Raw genomic sequence first — 19,812 nt, 5'->3', positions numbered from 1 at the left:
ACTTCTACTCTTTACCAGTCAGGTGCTCCACTCCTCCTTCACATCAAGCGGTGGAGTTTTTGGCATAAGTTGGGTTTCTCCAGAACTGTCATGATGGCCATACTATTTAGAAGGGGGTTTGATCTACAAGTAAATCCCATGTTAATGTGGGCATTGGAGTTAGTAGTTGGTCAGAAGTTACCTTTCCATTCCTGTGGCAGTAAAGAATTCCCCCTTCTGAGATAGTAGGAAACACTTGGTACCATAACTTCTAGTTTTATCTTGACCTTTATGGGCCCTGTCAAAAGTTGGTTCCCTGAATTATTCTTTCTCAAGACACCCCCCCCATTATCTCTTCTACTTTTGTTTGTTTATCCTCAAGGTTTGTGTATGGATGTTTTTCTGTAGGTCATCTGCTACGAATTATTTACTTATCTTCTTTGGCAGTAACTTAAAGTAATTTGAAGTAAACCTATGACCTTGCCATACATTTCATTGCTCATTACTAGCTACTACCTAACAATTTCTACCCTCAGTCCTTGACCTTTGGCAGCCATTAAACTACATCACATTTATTACATTGTCTTTCTTGGGTTCCATAGAAATGGAATTATGTTACTCTTTGGGTCTGATCTTCCACTTAGGACATAAATGAAGCTCTAATATATTGTACTATGTACAAGTAGTGCTTCTATTTACTGCTAAGCCATACTCTGTTGTATAGATAGATATACACGGCACTTCATCCATTTATCTGTTAATAGGCACTTTAGTGGCTTCCACTTTTTGACTATTACAAATAAGACCACCATGAAAATTTGTGTACAAGTCTCTGTATAAAGAGATTTTTTCATTTTTTGTCTGAGGATCCAAAGTTGTTAATTTTGTAAAAGCATGCCAAACTCCTTTCTGAAGTAATTTTTCTATTTTAAATTGCTGCCAGAAATGTATGAGAGTCTAGTTCCTCTACTTTTCACTATACATGGTATCTTTTAGTCTTTTAAATATTAATCTTTATAGCAGGTATGTAATGATATCTCATTATAATTATAATTTGCAATTCCCTGAAGACTAATTAACATCTGAAATGAACATCTTTCAGTTTATTTTGGTCACTTTATATTATGGTTTAAATTTTCCAGTGAAATGCTTTATTCTTTTTATGCTTTGTAATTTAGGTGTTTTGTTATTTTTAATTTGTAGAGTTCTCTATATATTCTGAATATGGATGTTTTGACTGAGATCTATAGAATAGCTTCTCCCTGACAGTGGCTTACTTTTTATTTACTTAATAATATTTAAGAATGAGCTGATTTTTAATTTTGATAGTCTCTTTTTATAAATGATATTTATTTATGGTTTGTGCTTTGTGTGTCATATCTGAAATATGTTTTGTTACTCCCAAGGCCATAAAAGTTTTCTCTTTCAAGTTCAATTTTATATTTTTAGCTTTTACTTCCAGGCCTTTGATATATTTTTAGATAATTTCTGTCTATTTTGTGTGGTGAAGATTAAGATGCACTTACTTTTTTCTACATGCTTATGCAGTTATTGAAGTACTGTTTATTTGAAAGTAGTCTCTCTGCACTTACTTGAAAGTCATTTGAATATAGAGCTATAGATTTATTGCCATACCACTATTATTAGCATGGGGCATTTTTTTAAAAAGTGAATATCATCTTTAATTTTAATCAATCAACTGTTCTGGATGACCTCTTAACACTCTAATATAGTCACTGACTAGCTAAGAGAAAGAGAACTAGCTAGGAGAATGAGACTGGAAAGAAAGCTATAAGATTGGAGGATGTGTTGGGGTAGCCTGTGTAAGGAATGATGGTGTGGAACATACAGCATGCATTGAACACTGGCCAGGAAGAGGTAGCCCACAAGAAACTTTGGTGTAGCCTCACTAGATCTTAGTAAGTATGTTTTAATTAAATAATGAATTGATGAATAAATGTGGGAAGGTGGGTGACACATGTTCTCTTAATAAGTTACTCTTTATTTTTACTTAGTTTTATATTTTCAATAGGTTTCATTCTGAGACCCATTTTGTATAGTGTTAATAGCTAGAATAAATTTAGATGCCGTCTGTTGAAACTTTCTCATTTTACATACTAACAAAATGTGTAAGACACAGTGAATGGTCAAAATGAAATCTTGATTCAATCTTTGGAATTTTTTTTTTGGTGCCAGATTTGAGTTTCATTTATCATACTAAAAGTTTTATTTCAGACACCTAAATAGTGCTTGTAAATAATTACATCAACATTGGTAAGATAAATATATATTAAAATCTCTAAATCAAATCTTTTAGGGAAAAAAAGTTCAGGAAATGAAAGTTTGCTAGTTGTAGAATCTACATTTTTTTTTCTGCCTAAGATCAGTTTGGGTTTAAACAGTGCTTAAAGACTTTGTAATATTCCTGGATACAATGCCTAAATACCTAGTACCCAATTCAAGCAAGAGGTTTTGGTACAAACCCAAGGACTTATAATCCTTTTCTATTTTTTAATAGGACTACTCTTGCAGAAAACAAATATTTGTGTTACTTATAGGAAAGTAAAAAGTTACAAACAGCTTGTTTCCTTCTATCTTTTGAGTGAATACAAACTGTTCTTTTTACTGACAAATTCCTCCCGTGGACATAGAATTAAGGCAGCTTTCTGCCAGCCAAATTACATATTCAGCGCATAATGGATCAGAACGGAGATATTCAAAATCAGTTTTAGGAAAGGGCTTCTAGGACAAAGCTGGACTAGAAACTAAAGTTTTAAAGTTTTAAAGAAAAAACCTGCTTATCCAGCAGGAGAAGAGTTGACCAGCAATAGAAGGAAAGCCAAAGAGATACAGGCACATTTGATGTCCAAGAAAAGAGAATATCTTGATCTGAATATATAATGTATATTGTTTGGGTCTCTGGTGTAATCCTATTGTAGGAAATGATACTTGCATGTATTCTAGTTTTTTCACTCTGATTCTGTGTTGATCAGATAATCTTCAATTTATATTTTGGTATCCCCAAAGCACAGTAAGATAGATAGTATTCTGACTAGGGTTAACTTTTGGTCCTATGAATCATTAAAATTCTAAAAGCAATTGAGTATAATGCCATTTTGATTTTATAACTTGAAATATATTTGTTAGAGAAATCCTGCATTCACAAATTTAAGGAGTCAGCTAAGGAGGTAAACTTCTGTTAGTCTACAAGTGAGGAAAAGAGACTTGGTAGAATGAAATTCTATGTGAGGGATGAATTGTAACATCATGTTAGGTATTTTGGAGTAAGCCACTGGGGATTCCATGTGTGAAGTGACTATGGGAATTGTGATATTTAGAATCCAGATGTAATTTTCTTTGTGTTATAATTCACTTATATAATTTTTTTTAGTATGGAACTTTCTGGAATGTACATCAGAAAGAAGGAAGCATCATTTCTTCAATTTTGTAGCAAAATAGACTAAACTTACTTGTTAGAAGAGCATTGGATTGGTTATGAGTATAAATTGGGGCCAAGCAAGAATCCTGGTACAGTTACCTAGAATAGTCCCAAATCTTTATGTATAAGTTTTTCCAGGTAACACAGCAGAAGGATGAATGCACTTGCCTCTTCTAAGGAAGCTGTTCCAGTATTTCTACCTATATATCACTTGTCTTTCAGAAATTGGGCTAAATAGGTGAAGTTATTTTAAAAATATCAAGTAGCATTTGTATTTTTCTCTAAAAATATGGTTGCTGATAAAAAAATGTTTACATGATTGAAACAGAATCAAAGATGACTTTTTTTCTCAGGGGTGTCATTTGATGTGTGGGGAAAAATATTAGAGTTGTCAAATGACATTGGCGATAGTCCTTTGTCACTACCCTGGCTCAAATGGATTTGTTTTAAACTTGGATTTTGAGACATAAAAGACATAGATATGAAAAATGATATCATTTTCAACAAGATAATCTCCAGTGATTTTTGATAATGATCAAGTCTGACAAAGTCTTTTCATTTAAGCACATTGTTTTGTGAAGTAATATAGTATAGAGACTCACTATCATTCTACCACTAAGCAGGATTTAACTTTCTAAAGAGTACTTTACTTGGACAGAGTTAAAACTTTGTATTTATAGTCAAACGAAATACATTCTTCTTAGTTAAGAAAAGGAAGATCGTATACTTCATTCTATTTGCTCATCACAGATGAAATCAGGCATTCTACTACTACCCTTTAATAATGTATAGACAGTACCATGTCATGGATTCTGTGAAGATGTTTGGTAAATTAATGAAAGCGTAAGCTTTAGCACTACTTCTATGAAAATTAAATGTGAAATTCAATAGAGTGTGTCTAGACTGAACAGAGCATTAAATTAAATTTGTACTACTTCATTTTGGCTTAAGAAAATAAGGGAATTATTGGTAGAACATAGAATGTTGATTATTTATAGAACTGGAGCAAATTATTAGTCTTAGATGGCAGGCTTATTTATATTTAAAAGAATACCTGGATATTTATTGCCTAATTTTTATCTTAAGTATAAAACGAGAAAAAATATATGTTAAGACTGAAAGATTGGAAATTATATTATGTTTTTATTATTTGTAAGAGAGTATAGCAACAAAAATGGAGTTATACAACAAATTCTACTTGGAAAACATACATGGTGAAAAAACAGGAAAAAAATCTCACTTCACAGGAAACCTTTAAGTGGTCAGAGGTCTTCTGATGGAGAGTTTCCTGTGTAGGTGTGGCCATCATAGTGTAATTATCTAGAAGACTGGACAAAATCTTTGAAGCATTTGATATAAATAAACAGCACAGAATTGAAATTCATGAAAGAAAGAAAGAAAGAAAGAAAGAAAGAAAGAAAAAGAAAGAAAGTTAGTTAGTTGAGTCCTACTATGGCCCTGGCTTTCTGACAAGGAGAAATGGCCTGACTGCAGTGCAAAGAGAAGTAGCCAAAGAGATCTGGAGCTTATACTGAATTGAGGAGATGAAGACAGCAGCTCAGGGAGGCTGACTTTTTTTCCTGACGCTACATACAGGAGTGGAATAGCTGGATCTTGTGATAGTTCTGCTTTTAGTTTATAAGGAACCTCCATACTGTATTCAGTAGTGGCTGAACTACTTTATATCCCCCAACAGAGGTCTGTTGGGTAGCATCTGTTACTTTTGCTTTTTGTTCTGTTGATAAGTTATTTTAATTGAGGTAGGTAGATACCTCATTCTAGTTCTTTTTGTATTTCCCTAATGGCTAAATATATCAATCATTTTTTCATATATTTATTGTCCACTTGTACTTCCTCTTTTGAGAAATGTTTATTGGATTTTTTAAAAAAAATTCTTTGTATATTCTGGATATTAATCCCCCTTTCACCAGCAAATATTGCCTCTTATACTGAAGATTATCAGTTTTTGCTTTTGTATCCTTTGCTTTTGGGATTCTGTGCTGAAAATTTTTGCCTGTACCAACATCTTGAAGTGTTTTCCCCATTTTATTCTAGCAGTTTCAGGTCTTATATTAAGTTCAATACACTTAATTCAGTAAATATAACGGATCACATTAACAGAAGAGAACATAAAAATCATGATCATATCAATAGATGTAAAAAAAAAGCATTTGATAAAATTCAACATCTTTTCATGATAAAAACCCACAACAAATTAAGGTATGAAGAATAATAGCTCAACATAATGAAACTATCTATGACAAACCCATAGGCAATATCATCGAATGGGAAAAAAAGTATTTCATCTATGATCAGTATCAAGAACAAGGTGAATGTGTCCATGCTCACCACTCTTTCTAATCTTATCAGTATTATACTAGAAATTTTTTGTGAACATAATTGGGCAAGGGAAAGAACTAAAAGGCATAGAAACAGAAATGGAGGAAGTCAAATTATTCTTGCTTGCAAGGTGATTTGATTCTGTACATAGAAAAAAAAAAATTCACCAAAAAGCTGTAAGAACTGATCAGTGAATTTGGTGAAATAGCAGGATTAAAAAAAATAAAATAAAGTCAGTAGATTTTCTATACCACAATAGCAAATTTTCTGAGAAAGAAATCCTATTCATAATAGTGACAAATTCCTAAGAATAAAACGTTGTGTGTGTTTGTTAGGTAGGCACTGAGAATTGAACCCCATTTCACTCTACTAATCTACATCTTCAGTCCCTTTTAATTTTTATTGAGCCAAGTTTTCATTAAGTTATCTAGGCCATCTTCAAACTCATGATCCTTCTTCAGCCTCCCATTTCACTGGATTATAGCCATTAGCCACAATTCCCAACCCTTGGAATAAACTTAACCAAAAAAGTTAAACAACCTTACATTAAAAATCACAAAACTTTGAGGAAAGTAATTGAAGAAGACACAAAATGATGGAAAGATATCCCATGTTCATGGATTGGAAGAATAAATATTGTTTTAAGTGCCCCAAATATCCAAAGTAATCTATAGATTCAAAGGAATACCCTTCTAAATATCACTGACATGCTTTACAAAATTAGAAAAACAATTTTTAAACTCATATGGAAATCCAAAATACCCTAAAAATCCAGAATAATACTGAGCAGAAAGAACAAAGCTGGGTATATCAAAATACCTGATTTTAAAACATGCTGTAGAATTATTGTCATCAAACTAGCATGGTGGTAGCAGAAAAAAAAATATCTAGACCAATGGAACAGGATAGAGCTCTCAAAAGTAAACCCACACATCTGCAACCAATTTATTATAAACAAAGTCACCAAAAATATACAGGGGAGAAAATACAGCCTGTTTAACACAATGTTCCAGGAAAACTGAATATTCACATGCAGAAAACTGACAGTTTTGCCCCTCTCTCTCATCCTTAACAAAAATCAAAATGGATCACAGCTTGAACTTTTATACCCATGAATATTTCAGTTATAATTTCCTATATGGAGTGAGCAGGAGTGGAATGCTAAAAAGCTGAATATATTTGCTCTTGGGGTCTCCTTGCCTTTGCAGATGTATGCCCAGAGAAACAACTATCCCTGTAGTTGTTTTGCTGTAATTCCTGTCATACAGTAAGCCAGAGTGGGTTTTGCCTATAGCCATGCAAAATTCCTATCAGGCTTCCCTTGGCCATGTGCCTCCTGTGCATTTTTCTGAAATTCCCATGGATGCTGGGGAAGGGATCATGGTTGATGCCAGGCAGTTTCTCTTTGGACCTCTTTAATATGCCCTGAAAGCAAGGTGACAGCTGAAATTCAGCATTGCTAAAGAACATGTCAGCATGCCTATGTGGGGGGAGCAGCAATGGAACTCCAGAGTTTTTTTTCTTCCCTGTGAGTGACAGGGGCTCATGTGCAGGGCTTGGAGCATGGGTGGTGGAAACTCTTTAGTAGGCTTCCCTTAGTCCTGAGCCTGTGTAAATCTGCACATGAGAGGCCACACCCCTGGGCTGAGAGGAAGACACCTCAATTTCCTGATTTTTTTTTTTTTTTAAGAGTGGCGCTGTCTATTCCCTTTCTTGTTCCAACACCTATCACCTATGGGACAGGGCACTCAGCACATTTGAGTCAGAGATGCTCTACTGAGCCAAATTTGATTCACAAGACAGTGATCTGAGGCAGCATAGTGGAATGTTGGTGGGATCCAGAGATGGGAATACACAGGGTTTTCTGATCCTTAAGTCACTTCAAATTCAGACAAAAGGCCCTATCTCCAATTAGTAGGCTATGAGCCAGTGAGGATTGTCAGCATCTGTTCTGAGAGTGTTTGCTAGTACTCTCCCCTTCACCTTTTATGTGCAGAGGGATGGCTTCCTATACATTTCACTTTTAAACAAACTAGAGCTCAAATAAGAAATCAAAAGGTACATTTAAAAATATCTAAAATTGAATGATATTGGGAATACATATGTAAAAATCCAGGGAATGCAGTTAAAGTTGTGTCTAGGCAGAACTTCATAGCTATAACTACTGTATTACAAAATAATTGAGGCTTCAGTTAGTGGTTCTTATCATCTACCTTTAAAAATGTTAGAAAAAGAATACTAAACACAAAATGTGTTAGAAGAAATTAAAATATAAAAAGGTAAATCACAAAACTAGATAATAGTACCAAAACAAAAAGCCGATTGTTGAAATGATGTAGGGAAAAGAGACGACATAAATTCTGAGTATCAGAATGAAAAGGGTGCTAGTGTGAATCATGGATATTAAGTGCAAAATAAGAGAGTATTATGAACCGGCACATGCTATTGACATAGATAGTTCATGAAATGGACAAGAAATTGAGCTGATTCAAGAAGAAATAGAATGGGAGGGAGCCAGGACAAAGTATCAGACTGGGTGGCTTAGCCAACAGAAATGTAGCTATTCACAGTTTCAGAGAGAATCTGAGAGTATGGTATCCACAGTGTTTACTTTTTCTGAGGTCTTTATCCTTTGCTTATAGATGACTGTCTTGCTTTTTGTCTTTACAGGGTCTTTCCTCTGTGTTGATCTGAATCCTACTCTTCTCTTCATGTAAGGACGCCAACAATACTGCATTAGGGTCCACCCACATGATCTCATATTAATCATTTTATATTTTATTAATTGCTTCTCTAAAGGCTTTATTTCTAAGTCTAGTCACATTATGAAGTTTCAACATAGGCATTTTAAAATGCTAGCTCAACACTAATTCAACTAAAGTAAGTTTGAAACAGAAACTAACAAAAATGTCCAGATTCAGCTTATTTCACTCATTAATTCTTATAAATATTGAACAAAGAAAAATTATCAATCCTACATAAACTATGGGAGAAATCAGAAGAGGAAACATGTGCCATCTTACTTTATGAGGCTATCATAACTCTGCTCTAAAATGAAAAGACACACATAATAGGTACAACATCCTTAATAAATTGAACAAAATCCAGCAATATTCAGAGAGTATAATAAACAGTGACCAAATGTAATGTGTCCTAGTAATGCAAGGTTGGTTATACATTTGAAACTCAAAGTAATTAATCTCATTAAGAGATTAAGAGAAAAAACCATATATATGTTTCAGTCTTTTCAGAAAAATTAGGCACAATTTGCTATTAATATTAGTCCTAGTTGTTTCCAAGGACTTAAATAACTGGAGATTCACACAGTGTTCATTAATTTTTAGATTCCATACTATTGAAATATAAATTCTACCAAAATTGATGTATAGAAACAATGCAATATCTTTGGACTTTAATTTTGTTGAAATTGACAAATTCTAAAATTTTTGTGGAAATTAAAAGGATACTTAAGTAATTGCCAAAGTAATTTTGAAAACAGAAGGTTGACACCAATTTCAAGACCTTGCTATAGTAATAAAAACAAAAGTAGTTTTGACACAAGAAGAAATTTATGCATAGAGAACAGAGTTCAGAAATAGACACACACATATAACATCAATTGAGATATTATAAAGCTCTTAAGCTAATTTAATAGAGATAAGATAGTCTTTGGTACAAATGGTACTTGAACAACTAGATATTTTAAAAATAGCTTTGGAATTTGCCATACAAGATGCACAGAAATGAAATATAGTTCTTAACTTGGAAGCTAAATATACAGCTTTTAAAGAAGATATAGGCCTATTATACAACCTTGTGATAGGAAATATTTTTAAGGTTAGATAGAAAATCAGAGTCATGAGGAAAATAATTGATAACTTGAACTCTGTCAAAGTAAACATGCTGGTTTTAAAAGGCATAAGGAAGAAACTGAATAGGTGAGCCACAGATTGGCAGATGTTTGTAAATGACTTATAATTGTTTTATGATTTATGTCCAAAATATACTAAGTATTTCCAAAACTCCATAATTAGACACACAGCATAAGAACAAAGTAGGCAAAAGATTTGAACAATTTCCCACAGACAGCATACAAATAGCCAACGAGCTGGTAAACATCACACTTTTTAGGAAGATGCAAATAAAAATCACAAGATACTACTACGCGGTTACAAGAGCTTGGGTAAGAATGGGAAACAGTTGGAACTCTCACAGATTACAGATGAAATTATATGATGGTACAATCACTTTGAAATACACTTTGGCAGGGTCTTAGAAAATTATTCATTTGATCATTTTCTGACTCAGCATTTCTACCTTCAAAAATGAATGAAAACAAATGTCTAAATAAATGCATGCACATGAAAATTGATAACAATTTTATTCATAATTTTAAAAACTATACAGGGCCCAAATGTTTATTAATAAATGAAAGGTTAAACAAAGTTTGATATGTCCATATGATGGAATGTTACAATAGATGCAGATGAACTACTAATACAGATAACACCACAAATGGGTCTACAAACACACTGCTTGGCAAAGGAAACAGGCACAAAAGACTGAATTCTGTATGGTTCTTCTTACATGTAATTTTGAAAGTAGAGAAAACTATTTTTGTTGACAGAATGCAGAGCAGTATTTGCTTGGAGCTAGGGATGGGATATGAAAATAATTTCAAAGGAGCCTTAGAGGACTTTTTGTGGTTATAGGAATGCAATATATATAGTGATGACATTTAATGGAAAAAATACCCATATACGGTTTTCAAAACATAGAACTGTACATCAACAATTGTGCATTTTTAATTATATGTAAATTACATCAATAAAATTTCTTCAAAAACAGACAAAAACATTACAGACAATACTTGGAGCTAAATAATTGGCTTATCTCTAACAATAGAAAAGTTGTTATGGGAATGATTGCAATTTTTACTTGTTTGAATTAAGGGTTGGTGGAGATCTTCTTTGATTAAGGAGATGCAAGTGTAGGTCACCTGTGTTACTTCTGCCTGGGCTACCTAAAATCTATGAGGGGCTTTCTTGTGTTTCCTTTTCCTTCCAACCTCATAACAAGCAATATTTGACATATGGTGTCTTCCCTAGACTCGAATTTTAAGTGACTTGTGAGTAAAGGCTTCCTGCTAATGCTGGATAGGTATATAATGAAACTTGGGTCATTTTAAGCTTCTGAGATTTTGTTTTTGTTCCTTTGTCTTTGTGTTTGTTACTGTAAATTAAAAATAATCCATCACATGAAAAATAGACACAAAATTTTTGTTCTTAAATCTGCCTGTCCTAATCATAACATTACTGTATATGAGTATAGAACTTCCTTGGGGGAATACAATTTATTTATAGTGCTTTCACCATGATCATTGTTCTTAGATGTGTTTATAGATTGGTTTTGTTTCATGACCACTTCTCATAATTAGACTCCTTACAGTGAAAAAGAAGAGGTTGTAAGAGATTCAGCCAAATATATATTCTGAAATCATGACTTTCTGAGGGTCAGTGGATTTAAAAATCATATTTTTATATGCCACTTAAATTCTCAATATGAAATATATCTGAATTTTTATTTTGTTTTGTTTTTTTGGGTACTGGGGATTGAACCCCAGGGTACTTGACCTCTGAGACACATCCCCAGCCCTATTTTGTATTTTATTTAGAAACAGGGTCTCACTGAGTTGCTTAGCACCTCGCTATTGCTGAGGCTGGCTTTGAACTCTCAATCCTTCTGCTGCAGCTTCCTGAGCTGCTGGGTCTACGGGTGTATACTACTGCACCCAGCTATATGTGAATTCTTACAATGGACATTTTCATAATATATTACAAATAGATATGTTAAAATAATATTTTGACAAATTAAAAATTTTTCTGGAATGTAATTATTAGTTTTGAAAACTTAAGCTTTGTGAAATATAAGTTATCTACTATATAGACAACCCTGTTCAGGTTTATAGATCTAGGAGTATTGACAGAAAATGCAGTGACACAGCCAACACCACAATCAAGAAACAGATGATTCTGTCATCTCCCAGGATTTTGCTGTGGATCTCAATCTTAAATACCCATCCTTGACCTCTAGGTTTGACCTTGTTCATATTTCTGTCCCCATTAACTTTGCCTTTCCTAGGATTTCATGTAGATAGAATCATACAGTCTTTATAGCCTTTTGTGTTTGATATCTTTGACTTCCAATGATGCTTTTGTTTGTATGCATGTTGTTGTAGGTTCTTTCCCACTAGTGGTTCTTTTCCATTCCAAAGTAGTGTTCTTTTGTGTGGTACCACTCTTTATCCATTCAGTAGTTGAGGGGTAGGATTTTTAAATTACCTGTTTAAGGAACTTTCAGTTTTTAATTATTCATAAATTTGTCACTTGTGATCATGTTGATCCAGAAAAAGGAACATAAGAGTTGATTCAAGATAGACAAGAACTAGATATAGGGACATTTGTAGTGTTTAGATTAGAAAAATAGGTGAAGTTGTAGTTTGTTCTTCTAGAAGCTGAGAGTTACTGACCTTTTAATTGCTAAAAGACAGTAAAGCTCATGGTGGGGAGCACAGACTTTGTAGCCAGGCTTCCTCAGTTCCGTCCTACTTTCTACCACTTAAACTATAGATGTTCATTAACTCTTTCTCCTAGTTTTCTCATGCCTAAAACAGACATGTTACTCCCTATATCCTATTGGGTCTGTGAGGATTGTATGGATGAACACTGATAAAGAACTTAGAACAGGGTTTACTATCCATTAGTCAGCTTTACTGATTTTTTTCTCTCCTATTCCTGGAAATAACGTGTGTGTGTGTGTGTGTGTGTGTGTACACACCAGGGATTGAGCCCAGGGGCACTTAATCACTCAGCCACATCCCCAACGCTTTTTCTGTTTTATTTTCAGACAGGATCTTGTTAATTTGCTTAAGGCCTCACTAAGTTGCTGAAGCTGGCTTTGAACTTGCGATCTCCCTGCCTCAGCCTGTGAGCCACTTGGATTACAGGGTGCACTGCTGGGCCCAGCTTCAGATAACAATTTCAAATCTTCCATTCTTCTCAAGTCTCGTCCTCAACACTCTGCGCAGTTGCTTCTGGTCCCTGTTCTCGTGGTTCAGGCCATCAGTACAGAGTGGCCTCAGACATTGTGAATTTGTTTGCTTTTAGAATTCTGTTGATGGATTTCTTATCTGGAAGACTTGAAATTACTTTATGCCCTTTTAAAGGCCAGTCTTTTATAAATTCTAAATTAGAGACTGATTAATTTATTGGACATTCCGTACACACAAAAAATAGCCTTTTGAAGCCCGATGACACATAAGTCTGTTTTTCAGTCTATTTTACAAAGTCAGCAAGTTTTAGGGAAAGTTGTGCACTACAGAGCTCTGCTGTTTTCTTTTATAACTTATAGGAACACACTGCCAGGAATAATAGATTTTTACTTTTATTAACGTTTGCTCTGACTTTGATTCTGGAAAGAAGAATTGTTATGGTGTAAGTTTAATCGGCTCAACATAAACTCTTGACAATCAATGTTCATATAGAACCTGAATTATAATAGCCATCTGAGAGTCAGGCTGTGCCTGTGGTCTCTTAATCAGTTAGTGATTTCCAGTGACATAAAAGAGGGATATTTTCTCTCTTTCCCTTCAAAACTCTTTACCTTAGTAAGTCAATACTATTTTTTAAATGAATTAGGCACCTCTAGTGCAGACAAAGAGATTAATTTCCTTATGCCAGATAACTTTGAAGGAGAGACCTGGAATTATGATTGAGCTTCAAAATAAGAAAAATTAAAATCTGGGAAAATATCCACCTTTATGGAGTGTCCTAGTCTATTCCTGCAGACTAGAGAAAGAAATGTCTTCATTTCTAACTGAAAAGGATTTGCCTAAAAGCCTCTTTAAACACCAGTTAATGAATGAGAGCCTTGTGAAAGTTCACCTCTAAGACATCTGATTATTCTGATAAGACTGGATTTCTTTTTTTGGAAAAAGACAATGATCTGAGGTAGAGACATTTGCACACACTGCATGCATCCAGACCTTCTTTAAGACTGCAATAACATGTGATGAAACCTCTAATTACCTTGACAAAAATTGTGTCTTGTTGACTCACTTCACAGATTGCTCTATCATTAAGAGGGAACCCCGTTACTTTTAGTGATAGAGCAATAAAGTTTTCCCTCACCCTCTCATTCCAAGCATGAACTGGTCACTTCCTCTTTCACAACCCTCCACCCTGTTGAAATTTCAAATTCAAATTCCAGAAACAACTTCTTTTTCTGTCTCCTAAAGTAGTACAAGGTCTGTCTCAAAATTTTTTCTGTTTTAGACCTGAGTGATAGGCTCTTATATCTGAGAGCCCATCTCCAGGGTTTATTCTGTGTGTTCACATTTTGTCTTTTCTGTTGAGAACAAACAGAAGTAATCGACTTCTGTCATAGCCACTTGATTACTTCACCTAGGTCTGAGGCCGAGAAAGGTCTAACTGTTGAATTGGTGTATCTTAAGCAGTGGTATGAAGCAAGTCTCAGTCCTATTGGGAAGTCAGAATGGATTCTACATTGAGGAAAATAGATGATCTTACAATTTTCAAAGTTGGTGAAAATTACAAAAAAAATTTAAAAGAATTCTGTATTAGAAGTATTCAGGAATGCTTGTTCTTAGTGTTTGTCTTGACATATAGTTCTTTAACTTGAGTTATAACAACTCAAGTCTGGGGCTTAACATATACTATATAAATACATATTGAAAATTTAAATTCTATAACTATACTCATATTCATACTTTTTTCTACCTTATTATTTCCAAATTTAAATGCCACAGAATTTATAATGATGAAGTTCCTAAAAAATGGTTTATGTTAACTGTTTATATAGTGGAACTTCTGGCACTTTTTGCTTTGACTGTTTTGTCTCTGAGCTATTATAAGGCTCTGGTATCTTCTCCAAGGCTGGACCTCAGAGAGGGGACCTTCTAACTGGGTCAGGTCCTTGAAAATTAAAATGGAACCAAGAGTGTACCCAGGTTCACCATGCACTGAATTGTTTGTGGCCTTTTGGTCATAGCCACTTGATTACTTCACAAGCTTCAGTACTCCATCTTACTCACAAGTCAAAGAAGTTATATGAAACATGATCAATAAAACCTGTAAAATTTGTTCAATAAAGTAGAAAGAGAGTACAAAGCATTTGATTGGTATAAAAAGTAAAACCATTAAACTCTGACTAGTTTATTTCAAATAACTTCAAATTATTGCATAGTTAATGCCTACTTTCCACAAGATAACTCTATCAAGAGCATTTGCAATGAATTGTAAATTCCAATTGGTGTGCTTCTCCAGGCCTGTTACTTAATTTAATTCAGTGTCCTAAGATTCCACTTAAAATAGAAATACATGCTTTCTAAAGACATGAAGTTCATTCATTAAAAAGACATGAATTTTATGTTAATCACTGTGAACATCCTTCACAGATGTTCCCCAGGAAAATCATCAGAATGGTATTATTATAATAATGCTGCCAACTAATACAAGTTTTCTTAGCATCTATTCAACATCACCATCAGCCAACACTATACTGAAATTCTCCCATCTACGTGGAGACCCTTCTGTTTCTAAAAAAGAGTAAAGTTCTCTCTGGAATAGGAGCCAGGTGTAACTGATTTCTTAAGTATATAGATGGGGTTCCTGATGGCTGAGAGTGTATCTTTTTTTTGTGGCTGCCATAAATAAAGTACTATAAACTCAGGGACTTAAAACAACAGAATTCTATCCTCTCTCAGTTCAGGAAGCCAAATTTAAGTGTTGGCAGGGTTGGTTCCTTTTGGAAGTTCTGAGGGAGAAACTGCTCCATGCCTTTCCCCTAGCTTCTGGTGAGTCCTGGCAGTCCTTGCGTTCCCTGGCTTGTAGGTGCCTTACTCTAAACTTAGATTCCTAGCCTATGGGAAACCTCTGTATGACGGTGTCCAATCTTCCACTCCTTTCTCTTAGACATCCATCATTGGATTGGGGCCCACCCTAATCCAATGTGATCTCACTTAACTTGATTGTGTCTGATAAGATCCAATTTCCAAATTAGGTTGCATTAGGCAGGGAGTGAGGCACTCCAAGTAACATTTTGGGGTATACACTGTCATTTGCTACAGAGTAGACAAAAATATGTCAAAGAATTGAATTGAGGTTCAAGTCATATTAACTCTCCGTTACAGGATATACAGTTTGAAATTTCATAGTAGGCTAAAAATCTATAACTTATTTTACAACTTGTAGTCTTATTATCACAATATTTTTGTTGCTGTCCATGCCTAGACACAGCTCAAATTTTAAAAAAGCCTAATTGTCATTTTTAATAAGGCTCAAATTAATAAGGCTAAATTTGAATGTGAGGAATTATTTTTAAAATTATAGTTAAAAGCATGTGGATTTATTTTTTAAACTAAGTGTAGTCTCTTTCTTACAGGTGCCTTCAGAAAAAGTGTTATTCTGGTGGTACACAGGGCCAGAATTCCCAATTTGCTTAATGACATTCATCCTAACAGAATAAGTTTTTAGAATGGCTAGTGCCAATCTGATCTAGATCACTTTTAGGTTTTTTTTTTTCTTTTTTCTTTTTAATATTTGTGATGGGGATTGAACTCAGAGGTACTTTACCAGTGAGCCATCTCTCCAGCCTTTTAAAAATTTTTTTGACTTTTAGTTTGAAATGGGGTCTTGCTAAAATGATTAGGACCTCATTAAGTTGCTGACACTGGCCTCGAACTTGTGGTCCTTCTGCCTCAGCCTCCAAAGTCGCTGAGATTACAAGTATGTGCTGCTAGGGCGGGCTGGTTTTTAGGGTTTTGTCCTAAATATCATCATATGATCAGAGAACTTTTTTAGCAAGGTTTTCCTATTTAATAAGCTCTGTGTAGATCCACAAAAAGACATCCCAAATATTATAAGTTGAATTATGTCCCTTAAAAGAAAAAGTCCTGATTCCCGGTTCCTAGGACTATGACCTGTTTTGGAAATGGATTATTTGCAAATGCCAATGTCTTGGCTTGGCACAGAATCACGAGCCACCACACAGCTTTGTAGATTCAAACAGCAATTCTTTATTCCCGAACTCACACCGGCCTCTACACACGCTCTGGGGCAATCCCGTTCTGCCGCCACCCAATTCACCTACTCCACGAGGCTTTTTTTTCCAATATCCCATTTGAATCTCACGAGAACTCAATGGGAACAAGCAGCAGGAACACCCTAATCCCGGCAGCAATAATCTTCAACCTCCAACTTCCCTAAAATCCCTATTGTCTTAAACCGGGAACGCCCTAAACCCAAGGACCGGGATACTTCCTCAAACCTGATCAGCTCTAAACCCGGATCCGCCTTCCTTGAGCAAGGTCACCTTACATGCAATGTCAACAGTGAAATTCCAAGGCAAGTCCATTTAACTTGGGGTACGCTGGCAAGGAAATTTCGATGCATCATTCCTACTTGGCAATGGCCCTCAGCATGCAAACAAGCAAATAAATTTGAGGTCAGAAGTATGGGCCCTAATCTAATAACTGGTGTTCTTTTAGAGAAGAGACACTTGGAAAAACAAATAAACATTTATATCGGAAAGATGACAAGATGGAAAATGTCATTCCATTTATAAGCCAAGGAATGTCTGAGCTTACTAGAAGCTGGAAAGAAGTTTGGAGATTCTCCCTCATTGTCTTCAGAAGGAACCAACACTGTCCACACCATAAATTAAAGCTTTTAGTCTGCAGAATTATAAGAATAATTTCTCTCTGATAAGCTGCTCAGTTAGTGGTAGTGTGTTATTGCAGACCGGGAGACTGATTTACTACCTCTCTTGCTAATGCTTCTAGTTAGGTGGGTCTGACCAGGTCAAATATGTTTATGTGTAGGTCTAGCTTATATATGCAATTGTTTATGTGTGTGTTTATATAGAACAGTGCTATTTAAATACTTAATGTCTCCCACCCTCTTCCTATTTACCCAGGAATGCTTCTCTTGTACAAGATTGAAACATAAAGAACACACATTACTCAGAGGCCTACCACTTCATTACTGTGCTGAAAATTTTCTGAATTTTTACATACATGCCAACAAAAGTCAACCAAACCAAGTATGATCAGGGGGGACTTTAATTAGTCAAAGGAGACATATTTTGAGAATGAAGATTGAATTTGTTGATGATAGTATTTGATTCTATTATGATTCTTCTCTAAGGAATTATTTTTGTGACTGCTTCCTTATGAAGAGATTTTCTTTTATTTCTCCTGAGAAAGATACTTCAAAAATTCAGCTAACTGCTCTATTTTTTTCTTCCTGGTCACAAAAAAGCTGCTTGTGAAATTTAATCTCCATTGTAAGACTTTTTTTTTCTGTACTTTTTCTTAGCCAGAGACTATGGTATAAATAGTCATGTGTACTGTTCCTATAAATATGTAACATATATATATTCTATAAGTTTCAAAGAAATACATAAAATGACTCTGATCTTTATAAAATATTGAGTGTGTTCCATTTCAATAATGAAGTAAAGTCTTCTATAGAACTGCAGTAGCAAAGCTTATGGAAAAATAATTCCTGGTGTGTGGTCAGGTGGCTTTGTATTCCATGATAGAATCTTTTTTAAAAATATTTTTTTAGTTGTAGATGAACACAATGCCTTTATTTTATTTATTTATTTTTAGGTGGTCCTGAGGATCAAACCCAGTGCCTCACACATGCTAGGCAAGCTCTCCACCACTGAGTTAGCACCTGGCCCCCATGATAGAATCTTGAGGGATTATAATCTAGGAGTTATTTCAACATGGAGCTGGATATAATGTCTAATTATTTTCTATAAGGGTTAGACAGAACTATGAAAAATATAGAGTTCAATAACTTTAGGGAGTATCATATCTTACGCTAATTTATAGAAAATAATGACATAATCAGGTCATCTTAGATAAGTTTTCACCTAAAGAAGGCTTTATTTTTTTTAAATTTTAGTAGTAAGTGGTGCCATATATGACTAGGCAGTCGGAATGCTTTATGGAAATGTATTCTTCTGGGAGTTATTCATTTTGCTGCTCCTTTCAAACTTTTAAAACTAAAAATAATCTCTAATGACTTCTGTATTCTAAATTTGTGCGAACAATTTCTTTTTGTCCTAAGATGTTTCTTATCCTGTTCTGCAGGTTTTCTCTCAGCTTAACTTTGAAGAAAGGTATGGTATACTAACTTGAAGAACTTATTTTCCAGGTTTCTTAATTCTCACCCAGCAACATTGCTTCTATCCTTAAATTTAAATGGCAGCCAAGAAGCAATTAAATGAATTCACTTCATAGCAAGTCGTGTTCAGGATTATCATGTTGTGATTTTAGCTAACTTGGCTTATTTCATTTTCTTCTTCTTTGTATGTAACTTGTATTGGGTTTTTCTGAAATAATTGTCCATATTTGTAGGGTTGTTGACTTTTAGGAATATTATTTATTTTTGTCTGAAGCTCAACCTCTGTACCACCTGCACCCATCTCTCGTCCCACCTACATACCAACATTTGTCTCACTAACTTTTGCATGTCCTCTTACCTGAGTCAGCACTTAATCAAGAAAATAATAACTACTATTCTTTGCCAGGCGTGGTCTGGATTCAGTGGATGTACTCCCATGATAATAGTGATCATATAAATTGTCATTCCATCTGTGACACTTTTTTCTTCTGGTGGTGCTTGGATCCAACAAAAGGCTTTTTGCACATGGTAGGAAAGGACTCCACCACTGAGCTGTGCCACAATCCCTATCTGTGTCACTTGGGAGAGTAAAAGGAGGGTGCTAGCCAGACAGCCACTGTGGAACAGACAAACAAATTTTCCTAGGTATATTATGCACGGTGGTCACCCTACTGCATTCTGGTTTGGGGGCAGCATCAAAATTATTTTTATGTTTTTTTCTCTAGACTGCTGTCATTCTGAGGGGAGTGATTAGATCTTTTGTATTCTGGGACTTCAGTGTCTGGTACTCTATGAATGCTTACTGAAATCAAAAGCAAATGAATTAAGATTGGTGGGTAA

This window comes from Spermophilus citellus, assembly GCF_964194105.1.
Source record: "Spermophilus citellus genome assembly, chromosome: 6".
NCBI classification, from domain to species: Eukaryota; Metazoa; Chordata; class Mammalia; order Rodentia; family Sciuridae; genus Spermophilus; species Spermophilus citellus.
The sequence above is the reverse complement of the archived record's forward strand: the minus strand, read 5'-3'. Positions refer to the sequence as shown.